The sequence below is a fragment of the Apodemus sylvaticus genome, chromosome 4 (assembly GCF_947179515.1).
Source record: "Apodemus sylvaticus chromosome 4, mApoSyl1.1, whole genome shotgun sequence".
Lineage (NCBI taxonomy): Eukaryota > Metazoa > Chordata > Mammalia > Rodentia > Muridae > Apodemus > Apodemus sylvaticus.
The window spans coordinates 168,898,614-168,912,401 of NC_067475.1; the positions used below are offsets into that span (position 1 = coordinate 168,898,614).

Consider the following 13,788-nt stretch of genomic DNA (forward strand, 5'->3'; position numbering starts at 1 on the left):
CAGCCACTTTGCTGAAGTTGTTTGTCAGCTGTAGAAATTCTCTAGTAGAGTTTTTAGGGTCACATAAATATACTATCATATCATCTGCAAATAGTGATAGTTTGACTTCTTCCTTTCCAGTTTGCATCCCTTTGACCTCCTTATGCTGTCTAATTGCTCTAACTAGGACTTCAAAAAACTATATTGAAAAAAAAAATGGAGAGAGGGGGCAGCCTTGTCTAGTCCCTGATTTTAGTGGGATTGCTTCAAGTTTCTCTCCATTTAGTTTGATGTTGGCTACCGGTTTGCTGCATATTGCTTTTACTATGTTTAGATATGGGCCTTGAATTCCTGTCCTTTCCAAGACTTTTAGCATGAAAGGATGCTGGATGTTGTCAAATGCTTTTCAGCATCTAATGAAATGATCATGAGGTTTTTTTCTTTGAGTTTGTTTATGTAGTTGATAGCACTTATGGATTTCCTTATATTGAACCGTCCCTGTATCCCTGGGATGAAGCCTACTTGATCATGGTGGATGATCATTTTGATGTGTCCTTGGTTATGGTGGGCAAGAATTTTATATAGTATTTTTGCATCGATATTCACAAGGGAACTTGGCCTGAAATTATCTTTCTTAGTTGGATCTTTGTGTGGTTTTGGTATCATCATAATAGTGGCTTCAAAGAAGGAGTTCGGTAGTGTTCCTTCTGTTTCTATTTGGTGGAAAAGTTTGAAGAGTATTGGTGTTAAGTCTTCTTTGAAGGTCTGATAGAATTCTGCACTGAAACGATCTGGTCCTGTGCTTTGTTTGGTCAGAAGCCTATCTATGACCCCTTCTATTTCTTTAGGTGTTATGGGTCTGTTTAGATGGTATATTTGATCCTGGTTTAATTTTGATAATTGGTATCTGTCTAAGAAAATGTCCATTTCCTCCAGATTCTCCAGTTGTGTTGAGTACAGGTTTTTGTAGTAGGATCTGATGATTTTTTTGAATTTCCTCGGTTTTTGTTGTAATATCTCCATTTTCATTTCTAATTTTGTTACTTTGGATACTTTCTCTTTGCCCTTTGGTTAGTCTGGCTAAGGGTTTATCTATCTTGTTTTTGTTTTGTTTTGTTTTTTTTTCCAAAGAACCAGCTTTTGGTTTTGTTGATTCTTTGTATGGTTCTCTTGGTTTCTACTTGAATGATTTCAGCCCTGAGTTTGATGATTTCCTGTCTTCTTCTCCTCCTGGGTGAATTAGCTTCTTTTTGTCCCAGGGCTTTCAGTTGTTCCATTAATCCTCTAGTGTATGCTCTATCGAATTTCATTTTGGAGGCACTCAAAGCTATGAGTTTTCCTCTTAGCACTGCCTTCATTTTGACCCATAGATTTGTGTATGTTTTGCCTTCATTTTCAATAAATGCTAAGAAATCTTTGATTTCTCTCTTTATTTCTTCCTTGACCAAGGTATTATTGAGTAGAGAATTGTTCAGTTTCCATGTGTATGTGGGCTTTCTGTTGTTTTTATTGTTATTAAAGACCACTTTTACTCCATAGTGATCTGATAAGAGGCATGGGATTATTTCAATCTTCTTATATTTGTTGAGGTCTGTCTTGTGACCAACTATATGATCTATTTTGGAGAAGGTACCATGAGGTGCAGAGAAAAAGGTATATTCTTTTGCTTTGGGATGAAAAGTTCTCTCTCTATATATATCTGTTAATTCCAATTGGTCCAAAGCTTCAATTAGTTTCACTGTCTCCCTGTTGAGTTTCTCTTTTCCTGATCGGTCCATTGGTGAGAGTGGAGTGTTGAAGTCACCCACAATTATTGTGCTAGGTGCAATGTGTGCTTTGAGTTTTAGTAAAGTTTCTTTTATGAATGAGGGCACCCTTGCATTTGGGGCATAGATGTTCAGGATTGAGAGTTCTTCTTGTTGGATTTTTCCTTTGACCAGCAAGAAGTGACCTTCCATGTCTCTTTTGATGACATTAGGTTGAAAGTCAATTTTATCTGATATTAGAATAGCAACTCTTGCTTGTTACCTGGGACCATTTGCTTGTAGAAATGTCTTCCAGCCTTTTACTCTAAGGTAGTTTTTGTCTTTGACACTGAGGTGTGTTTCCTGTATGCAGCAAAATGTAGGGTCCTGTTTATGTAACCAGTCTGTTAGTCTATGTCTTTTTATTGGGGCATTGAGTCCATAGATGTTAAGATATATTAAGGAGTAGTGGTTATTGCTTCCTATCATTTTTTATTTTAATTTTATACATGTGTGGTTATCTTCATTGGGTTTCATGAAAGAAGCTTAATATCCTGCTTTTTTTCAGGGTATAGTTTCCCTCGTTGTAATGGTGTTTTCCCCCTATTATCCTTTGTAGGGCATGGTTTGTGGAAAGATATTGTATAAATTTGGTTTTGTCATGGAATATCTTGGTTTCTTCATCTATAGTGATGGAGAGTTTCGCTGAGTATAGTAGTCTCGGCTGGCATTTGTGTTCTCTTAGAGTCTGCATGGGCTCCCCCCAGGATCTTCTAGCTTTCATGGTGTCTGTTGAGAAATCTGGTGTAATTCTGATAGGTCTTCTTTTATAAGTTACTTGTCCTTTTTCTCTTACTGCCCTAAGTATTTTTGCTTTGTTTAGTACATTTGGGGTTTTGATTATTATGTGACGGGAGGTATTTCTGTTCTGGTCCAGTCTGTTTGGAGTTCTCTAGGCTTCTTGTATATTCAAGGGCATCTCTCTCTTTAGGTTATGGAAGTTTTCTTCCATAATTTTGTTGAAGATATTTGCTGGCCCTCTAAGTTGTAAATCTTCACTCTTATCAATGCCTATAATCCTTGGATTTGGCTTTCTCATTGTGTCCTGGATTTCCTGGATGTTTTGGGTTACAAGATTTTTGCATTTTGCATTTTCTTTAACTGGTGAGTCCATGGTTTCTATGGTATCTTCAGCATCTGTGATTCTTTCTTCTATCTCGTGTATTCTGTTGTTGATATTTGCATCTATGGTCCCTGATTTCTTCCCAAGGTTTTCTATCTACAAATTTGTCTCCCTTTGTGCTTTCTTAGTTGTTTCTACTTCTATTTTTAGATCCTGGAAGTTTTTGCTTAGTTCTGTCATTTGCTTATTTGTGTTTTCCTCTAATTCTTTAAGCGATTTTTGTGTTTCCTCTTTCATGACTTCTGCCTGTTGATCAAAGTTCTCCTGTATTTCTTTAAGTGATTTTTGTGTTTCCTCCCTATTGGCTTTTGTATTCTCCTGAATTTCTTTCAATGATTTTTGTGTTTCCCTTCTACGGGCTTCTAATTTTTGATCCATTTTCTCCTGAATTCCTTTATGTGTTCCTGTACCAGCATCATGACCAGTTATTTTAAATCCAAATCTTTTTTTCTGGTGTGTTGGGGTATCCAGGACTTGCTATTGTTGGAGAATTGGGTTCAGATGCTGCCATAATGCCTTGGTTTCTGTTAGTAACGTTCCTACGTTTGCCTTTAGCCATCTAATTCTCCCAGGTGTTAGATGGTCTTATTGTCACTGGCTGGTGCTTCAACCTACTGTGGATCTTTAAGGTTATTTCTGCAATACTGGATGACTGGGTTTCCTCTGGCACAGATTACTGATATTCTGCTTTCCTCTTTTGTGCCTTTGGAGCCCTTCTCAGTCTTGCCTCAAGCAATGTTATACTTAGGTTGTCAAGGTCAATCAGGTATTCTCTGTCTGCTCTATTATGGAGCAAAGATGGTGTGGTGGGTGTCACTCAGTTTGTTGATTCTCACAGAGGACACAGGTCCCAGGACGGGCTGGCTTGCAGACAAACCGCCTATGTGATCAGTTCCTTGGCACAGGCAGACCCCTGGCTGCTTGCACCACCAGAAACCTAAAGCTCAGGGTGATACAGTATCTAGTGACCCTTTTCTGTCCCGGCAGGCAGCAAATATGGCCGCAGGGCTTCTCTTCTTCTGCAGCTCTCTGGGCAGGACACAGGCCCCACTCCTGGTGGGCTGGCAGACAAACTGTCGATGTTCTCAGTTCCTGAGTGCAGGCAGACACACCTGGCAGTTTGTACTACCAGAGATCTAAATCTCAGGGAGATACAGTACCTAGTGACCCTTTTCTGTCCCAGCATGCAGCAAATATGGCTGTGGGGCTTCTCTCCTTCAGCAGCTCTCTGGGTAAGGCACAGGCCCCACTCCCAGGGGGGCTGGCTGACAAACCGCCTATGTGCTCAGTTCCTGACTGCAGGCAGACACACCTGGCGGTTTGCACTACCAGAGATATAAAGCTCAGGGTGATATAGTACCTAGTGACCCTTTTCTGTCCCAGCAGGCAGCAAATATGGCTGTGGGGCTTCTCTCCTTCCGCAGCTTTCTGGGCAGGACTCAGGCCCCACTCCCGGCAGGCTGGCAGACAAACCGCCTATGTGTTCAGTTCCTGAGTACAGGCAGACCCCTGGAGGTTTGCACCACCAGAGATCTAAAGCTCAGGGTGATAGAGTACCTAGTGACCCTTTTCTGCCCCAGCAGGCAGCAAATATGGCTGCAGGGCTTCTCTCCTTCCGCAGCTCTCAGGAAAATATTTCTGATAAAATAGAAAAGATATATAGAAAACCATGTTAAAATTGACAATTTTCATGGAAAATTAAAAAGTAAAGTGGTAAACACAAAAAAACATTGCTAAATTAATTGAAAAAGGAAGTAGAAACATTTTGTGATAGAATTGAAGACTTATGTGGAAAATATTTCTCATAAAATTGAAGAAATATATAGAAAAACAAGTTAAAATTGAAGATTGTCATGGAAAATTATATAGATAAAATGGTAGGCATAAAAATAATTCTAAGTTAATTGAAACACTATAGCTATAAATGTATTTGCCCATGGAGTAGACACACAGGCTAAAGCAGCCTGCTTTGAATGAGAATGGACAAAAACTAGAAACTATAAGAGGTGAAGGTTTTTGTCCTTGAAGCTTGACCTGAAGGTAGACAGATGGTAGCCTGGCACAGGGTTGATTGAGCCTTTGCATTAATCTGATAGCTCTGGTACCAGTAAGTAGCAAATAAGAGGGCCCAAGAAGCCAGAAATTTGGGTAGAACAGAGGAGTGTCAGTTCAAAGCATAAATATAAATTCTGTTCAGTCATGGCTGACTAGTGGTTCTGACACACACAAAAGTAGCCTACAAGCTGTATGTGCAACTAGTGCAAGAACCCAAGCTGAACTTGGGTATGAACTGCCCCATCCCTTGGTACAAACTATCCAATAATATAAAGAAATTAATTTAGTAATGAAAGAAAAGATGGTAAGTTTCCTATAGAAAAAAAATAATTCTGAACAAAATCCTGTCACTGGAATAATAAAATAAAATCCTATCCACCAATTGTTGTGAATGTGAAGTCCAGCTTTTGCAGATGTAACTCAGTAAAATGAAGACATTTTACTTAAAATGATTGGATTCTAGTGAATTTAAATGGAAAACTGGCATCCGTATACAAAGATTGAGATGTATGGAAGTGCCAATGGAGGATTCAGGAAAAAGATATTGTGAAACACTGAAGCTCAAACATCTGCAATTGTAAGAAGCCAGTAGTGTCCAGGAAGGCTTTCTCAGAACTTCTTATGGTTGCCCTGAAAAATAATAGCAAAATAAAATGCAAATTTTAAAAATTAAAGCAGATGTGCTAGTGAGATGGCCCTTGATCAGAGTAAGTAGAGAGCAATTAGTATTTACTCTAGCTTGCTTTCTCTTGTTGTGTTTTTCAGCATCATTGGCTTATAGGTCACAGTCTAACATCCAGGACAGGCAGTGCAGAAGATCAAAGCAGGAATGTGGAGGCAAATCTGAAGCAAAAGAACATGAAAGACTTTGAGACTTTAGACTAGAAACATGGTTGAATGTGGCAAGCATGTTTAATGGGACATCCTGGAAAAACAGCATAAAACAGTAGTGTTGAAAGTAATGTGGAACATGGAGGTCCTATTCAAGAGGTCTCAGAAGGTTTTAGCCATTGTGTTAGAGCCCCTTCTTTTGATATGTCTGCAAAGAAAATTGTAGCATCTGTCCTTATACAAAACAATTTGCTGGAGACTAAATTGAAGAGTTTTGGACTATTATTTTTGGCAGCAGAAATTTCAAGGCATGACTGCATCATGTGGTTATTAGTGATCACTTTTATATATATCTACATTGAAAAACAGAAGGAAGAAGAAAAATAAAAAAGATAAAATGTACAGTCATCCAGGAAATCGATCACCAGGAAAGGTAATCATGGAACCAAGTCACGTGTTCAAGAAGTTAAAAAGCTTAAAGATCAGCCTGCTTCTGGATACAATAAATGAAGTAATGCTCTTGGAGTGAGACTCCGCATAGAAATACTGCAAACTGAAAGAAAAAGGCACAAACAAAACCAATGTAATTCAAGGGTGCTGGAGGTGCTAGCCCTAACAGGGGGCAGAATTTGCCAGCCCTGGTCACAGGATTCTGACTTCACCAAAAGGATTCAATATTTAACTAATTGTTAGATCTTCCTCCAAGACTAAGGAAAGCTTCTGAGGCCAGGTAAGAATGAATGCCTAAAGAGACCATTGCATAAAGCTGTGATGATAAAACCTGAATTTTGTCAGCCACTCTAAGATATTGGAGATAACAGAAACATGCCAGCTGCCATGCTTCTCATGATGATAATCATGGACCAAACCTCTGTAAATATAGGCAATCCCTCTATTAAATGTTTTCTTTATAAGTTGCCTTTTTATGGTGTCACTCCATGGCAATGCAATTGTAGCTAAGACAATATGTATCCATATATTCAAAAAGAAAATACATATTTTTTTTGGATTTGTTTTTTTTTTTTGAGACAGGATTTCTCTGTATAGCCCTGGCTATCCTGGAACTCACTCTGTAGAACAGGCTGGCCTCGCACTCAGAAATCCGCCTGCCTCTGCCTCCCAGAGTGCTGGGATTACAGGTGTGCGCCACCACCACCCGGTTAGAAAATACATATTTTAATAATTATAATGCAATTATAGTTCTAGAACAAATTGTATAAGTTTAATAGTAGAAGGCAGATGCTGTCAACAAAACAAAATGAAACAAACACTGAAACAAAACAAGGAAATTTGAGAAAATAAACATAAATACATTAACTGAAGAATAAAGAGGGAGAAAGAGGTATTTAAAAGTAAGAAGGAGAGAAAGAAAGAGAGAGAGAGAGAGAGAGAGAGAGAGAGAGAGAGAGCACATGGGTGATGAAACAGTAGGAAGAGGCTATTGATACATAGGTATACAGTACACATATAATGGCTGAAAATTACCCAAATTTATTGTGAGTTTTTGAAATCCTGTAAAAGATGGGTGAATCATTGACAGCTCAAATGGAAAGAAATCATACCTAGCTATACCAAGGTCAATCTGCTAATAGCCAATTGGGAAAAATATCTTGAAAGTAGAAAAAGCAATAGGAAATATCTCAAAAAACAAGACTGCAATTTAATTAATTATGAATTAATTATTAATCATGAATTAATCAGACTGACACAGCCAAGACATCATGACAAGAGAAAAAAACTTAGAATTTAATTTAATATAAAACAAAGTATTTTTTATATAATGTCAAGAACTTCTATTTCTATTGTATCACATATTACTTCTAGAGCCAAGGAAAACTATATCTAGAATTAATCTTGCATCAGCAAGCATGAAGACAAAGTTACAGTGAATATTTGGAGCATTGGATCATTGTCTGCTTAGGTTTATAATATCTGTAGAAAAAGAGTCAACCACAGTGTGCACAATACTATTGCACAGTGATGTGGAATGCACAGGGTATCAAAAGACTATCCCATTGTGATGAAATTATCCAGTATTATTAATTAACAGACTGTTAGAAGTAGAGCTGTAAGGTGATGCCAGCGTGTTCATTAACTAACAGCTGCTGTTATAGCCTTGCACAGAACCTGCAGATAATGAAGCCAGATGACATTTCAGGATTAATAGTGGACAGTGTGCTTAGAGGACTTCATCCTTAACTGATGAGCTAATGGCAGTTGGTGACTGCTGGGTGAAGGCGACTCAGGTTTTTTTCACTAGTGTGACAGTACAATATTTATGCTTCAGTAGTAAACCTTATACACATAAGAACAGACAGAATTAATTGGTCTCAAAGTATTACATAGAGACAGAGAGAGAGAGAGACAGACAAAATTAGAGAGATGGAGACAGAGGAAGATGAGAGGAATGTATGAGCAGGGTTTTGGGAGGATTTGGAAGAGGGGATATAAATGATATAACTGAAATTACTAAAGAGTATTTTTTTAGGTAGAGATACTATATTCCAATCTTTAGAGTGATGATTTTAAAATATACTGTGGTCATCCATAAAAACAGTAAAAGAAGACATTAGAATAATGTGGATATGAATGCTTCATATACAAAATTAATATTTAATTGATTGTTTAGTTTGAGGAGCTTTAAAATCTCAAAGCAAATCCAACCAGAAACAAGCACTATTTTTATCCAAACTGTTCATAAAACTAAGGCATAAGTATAATTCTTATAAACAAAAATATACCAATAGCTAAACAATTGATATGTCAAATACCAAGGAAAACAAACCTCAACCTAAAATTTAATATTAATTTAAATAATTGTACATTTACACAATGAAGTACTACTCAGCTATTAAAAACAATGAATTCATGAAATTCTTTGGCAGATGGATGGGACTAGAAAATATCATTTTGTGAGTGTGGTAGCCTGATCACAAAAGAACACACACAGTATGCACTCCCAGAAGCTTGGAACACCCAAAATATTATCCACAGACCACATGAAGCTCAAGAAGAAGGATGACCAAAGTGTGAATATTTTGGTCCTTCTTAGAAGGGGTTACAAAATTATCAGGGAAGATAGAGGATGGAAGAGGACGAATAGAGGAGGAAGAGAGAAAAAAGGGGGCAGAATCAGGTATGGAAAGAGATGCACAGATGTATAAGGTCAAGAAATTGAAGAAAGATGCATAGCAATGGGGAATGGGGAACTGGGGGTAGCCACCAGAAAGTACAAAGTATAAACAAAAGGCTCTCAGGACCCAATGGTGATGACATTGGCTGAAATTCCCAACAAAGGGGAAAGAGAACCTATAGAGACCATATCCAGTTTAGGCACCCCCCCCCCAGTTGTGGGATGGGACCACCCACTCATCTCCAAAATAGTAATCCAGAATTGCTCCTGTCTAAAAGAAAATAAAGGGTCAGAGTGTAGCAGAGACTGAAGGAAAGGCTGCCTAGAGACTTCCCTATGTGGGATTCCATCCCATAAGCAGACGCCAAACCCACACACTATTTCTGATGCAAAGAAGTGCTTGCTGACAGTAGCCTGGTATAACTGTCTTTTGAGATACTCTGCCAGAGTCTAGCAAATACGGAGCTGGATGCTTACAGCCAACTATTGGACTGAGCATGGGGACCCCAACTGAGGAGTTAGAGGAAGGACTGAAGGAGATGAAGGGGTTCACAACTCCATAGGGAGAACAAAATAATGAACCAATGAGAGCTCCCAGGGTCTAAACCACCAACCAAAGAGTACGCATGGAGGGACCCATGGCTCCAATTGAATATGTAGCAGAGAATGTACTTGTCAGGCACCTGTGAGAGAAGAGGCCATTGGTTCTGTGAAGGCTCGATGCACCAATGTAGGGTAATGTGAGGGCATTGAGGCAGGATTAGGTAGGTGGGTGGGTGCATACCTGAATAGAAACAGGAGGAAGAGGGATGGGAACAGGGATTTCTGGGTGAGGGAGATCAGGAAAGGGGATAAAATTTGAAATGTGAATAAACAAAATACCCACCAAAGAAATTATGTTTCCCAGAACATACCAGAGAATGGCATCATTGTTTTGGATTTGTAAATATCTTAAATGTTTGGTTTCATAGAAAGCAGCTTCTAGAGACATTTCAGTATGTTTCTTGCATGGGACCTATCAATACCATGTTGGGGAGTCTTAGTGAGCTCATGTGAAAAGGCAAATGCCATCATATTGCTGCTATGAAGACAGCCGTCCTTGGGAACACCTCAACTCCTAGCCTGAACTGAGAACTGCTGTGCAGTGATTGTAAAGCTGTTAATAGAGCCATCTGCTTCCAGAATGTTCTTCATCTCACTGTTTTACACCTGTCCTTTATTGAAGAAAACAGGTGACAGGTGACTGATGAACTGATGACAAGGCTGAACTTCTTTCTAAATACAGGTTACAGGCTGAATCTCCCTAATATATACAAAATATTACAACATTTTGCATAATGACATGACTCTAGACATGGATAGTGCCATTATGAGACTTTGCTTCATATATATGATTAAAATACTATATGAGTCTGTTTCAGCTCAGGTGGTTATTTTCTGGTGAGGATGTTCATCTATTTAATGTAGTGAATAAAGTCATTTTCAGGCTTTGTGTAGAAACTATGCATGGGCTATAGGTAAACTTTTGGTTTGGCTTGTAGCCTAGCCTCAAGATATCGCAGTTTTCATGAGATATTTTTCATGTTGATAGAATAACAGAGGCCTAAAACTGCTTTCCTGTCAAGGTATGGGAGAAAATCCCCTTAACAATCAGACAGAAACTCCAACAGGATAAGAGGGGTTTTTAAACTTTTGTGTTATAGAACTACTTTGGCCTCCTCTTAAGCTAGGTAGAGTGTCTGTCCTACTAAGGCAGGATAAGGGCATGGGGCTTTTGTTCCTAACCATCTGGTTGGAGGCCAGAGATTCTTCCCCAACTGCTCTTTACGAGAGGTTTCCCGTCTTATTAGACCCCTTTCTTTATTTGTATGGCAATTTAATGTCCCTACACCAGTGCACATTGCATTAGGTGAGAATAAAGATGCTAGACTCCCAAGAAGAACTCCTGAAACCATACACATCTGAGTATAATGTCTGTGATCTTAGCTCTTTTCAAGGATGTAAAAATTATGCTAGACCCTGGAAAGCACTTACAGGTGTGCATCTATATCTCAAAATCAGAAATCTTTTAGAATATTAACACAATGACTCTAAAATTTCAGATTTTGGAAAGTTTCTGATTTCAGATACCTGGATTAGGGATGCTCAACTGTGTTTGTCCACATATTCCCAAATCTCAAATTTGTGACTTTTCTTCTGGTCTAAAGCACTACAGATCAGCAGTGTTTAATCTTTTATTCTAAGCAAGCTAGCAGTCAAATTAAAATAAATTTATGTTAAAATAAATGTCAGGTTAAGAGTACCCTTCAAAATAGCTACAAATAACCTAATACCTTGGCATAATTCTAACCAAGCTAGGAAGGACCTACATGGCAAGAACTCCAAGTTTCTAAAGAAAGTTATCAAAAGATGGAAAGATCTCCCATACTCGTGGATCAGTAGGATTAATATAATGGTCATCTTACCAAAAACAATCTACAGATTCAGTGCAATCTCCATCAAAATTCCAACACAATTCTTTACAGGCCTTGAAAGAACAATTCTCAACTTCATACGGAATAGAGAGAAAAACAGGATACCTAATGTGATCCTGAACAATAAAAGAACTTCTAGAGGTATCACTATCACTGCCTTTAAGTTGTACTACAGTGCAATAGTAATAAAAAATCTGCATGGTATTAGTATAGAAACAGGAGGGGTCAATGGTATTGAAAACCCTGAAATAAACCCCCAAACCTACAAATAATTGATTTTTGTTTTTTTACAAAGAAGAAAAAACCATACAATGGAAAAGGGAGAGTATCTTCAACAAATGGTAGCTGTCTGACTGGATGTCTACATATAGAAGAATGCAAGTTGATCCATATTTATCACCTGCACAAAACTCAAGTCCAAATTGATCAAAGACGTCATGTAAAACCAAATGCATCAAATCTAATAGCATAGAAAAATAGGAAATAGCTTTGAACTAATTGGAATAGAAGACAACTTTCTGAACAGAACATCAATGGCTCCAGTACTAAAATCAAGAATTAATAAATGGGACCTCATGAAACTGAAAAGCTTCTGTAAACCAAACGACACTTCCATTAAAACAGAACAACAGGCTTGTGTTCGGCCTGCGAAGCTGGCGCGGCTGTCAGGACTCCGGTGGAGATGGCTTGTGCAGCCGCGCGGTCTCCGGCAGACCAGGACAGGTTTATTTGTATCTATCCCGCTTATTTAAATAATAAGAAGACGATAGATGAGTGGAGACGGATCCCCATAAGTAAGGCTGTAGAAAACCCTACGGCTACTGAGATTCAAGATGTGTGCTCAGCCGTTGGGCTGAACACCTTTATAGAGAAAAAAAATGTACTCCAGAGAGTGGAACCGTGACATTCAGTACAGAGGCAGAGTCCGGGTGCAGCTCAGACAGGAGGACGGCAGCCCCTGCTTGGGACAGTTCCCGTCACGTAAGTCAGTGATGCTATACGTAGCAGAAATGATACCCAAGCTAAAAACAAGGACACAGAAATTGGGAGGTGCTGACCCAAGCCTTCAGCAAGGAGAGGGGAGTAAAAAAGGGAAAGGAAAGAAGAAGAAATGATGTGGTGAGAACACAGAGCACACAGCCCTGCTGGGAGAGACGTGCATCTCCATGGCTGAGGGGACAGCTTTTTGTTTGTGTCGTTTAACTGAGCTGTGAACAAGTGTGTCTCCTATCCTCATCAACAGTTAACAGTGAAAGAAGTTTCCATCAGAAGCTCGCACCCAGCTTTTATACTGTAAGAAGGAAAACTTGTGTGTGGAAGAAAGAATATTTTTAATAGATAATGACTGTCCCATAAGTTACTTGAAATACTATATCTGTTTGTCTTCTATGTAAACATATATTTCAGGTATATAAGTTTAATAAAATTTGAAATACGCATTTTGTTCACCTTTAAGTTAATGAAATAAAAGATTTAAACTGAAAAAAAAAAAAACAGAACAACAGCCTACAGATTGGGAAAAAAATCTTTACCAACCCTACATCTAACACAAGATTAATATCTAATATATACAAAGAACTCAAGAAAATAGACACTAACAACACAGTCCAATTAAAAGTGGAATACAGAGCTAAACAGAATTCTCAGCTGAGGAATCTCAAATGGCTAAAAAGAGCATAAAGAAATGTTCAATGCCCTTAGTCATCAATGAAATGTAAATCAAAACCACCCTGAGATTCCATTTTATACTCATCAGAATGGCTAACATCAAAACCTCAAAGAACATCAAATGCTGGTGAGGTTATAAAGCATGGGGAATATTTCTTCACTGCCAGTAAGAGTGCAAATTTGTACAACCACTCTGGAAATCAATTTGGCAGCTTTTCAGAAGATTGAGAATAGTTATACCTCAAGACCTAGCTATAGTACTCCTGGGCATATACCCAAAAGATACGCCAGCATGTCATAAGGATACTTGCTAATTGTGTTCATTACAGCTTTATTCATAATAGCCAGAAATTGAAAACAACCTAGATATCCCTCAAATAAGGAATGGACAAAGAAAATCTTTGTTAATAAAATAGAATACTCATCTATTAAAAACAAGGACATCATGAATTTTGCATGCAAATACATGGAACTAAAAAATAGCCTGAGTGATGTACCACAGACCCAAAAGTGATATGTACTCACTTATAGGTGGAATATTAGCCACGAAGTACAGAAAACCATGCGATAATCAACAGACCCAAAGAAGCCAAATAAGAAGGAAGCCCAAGGGAGGATAGATGAATCTTTCTCAGAAGGGGAAGCAAAATAAATATTGGAGGTCAATGGAAAGATGGAACTGGGTAGAAGAGGGAATAGGGAAGGGAGTGTTGCAGGGAG

At 38.4% G+C, this 13,788-nt stretch overlaps 1 pseudogene; it reads left to right on the plus strand.

Moving 5' to 3' along the window:
- The first annotated feature begins 12,082 nt into the window (after nt 1–12,082).
- Nucleotides 12,083–12,875, plus strand: LOC127682437 (signal recognition particle 19 kDa protein-like; annotated as a pseudogene).
- The last annotated feature ends 913 nt before the right edge of the window (nt 12,876–13,788 follow it).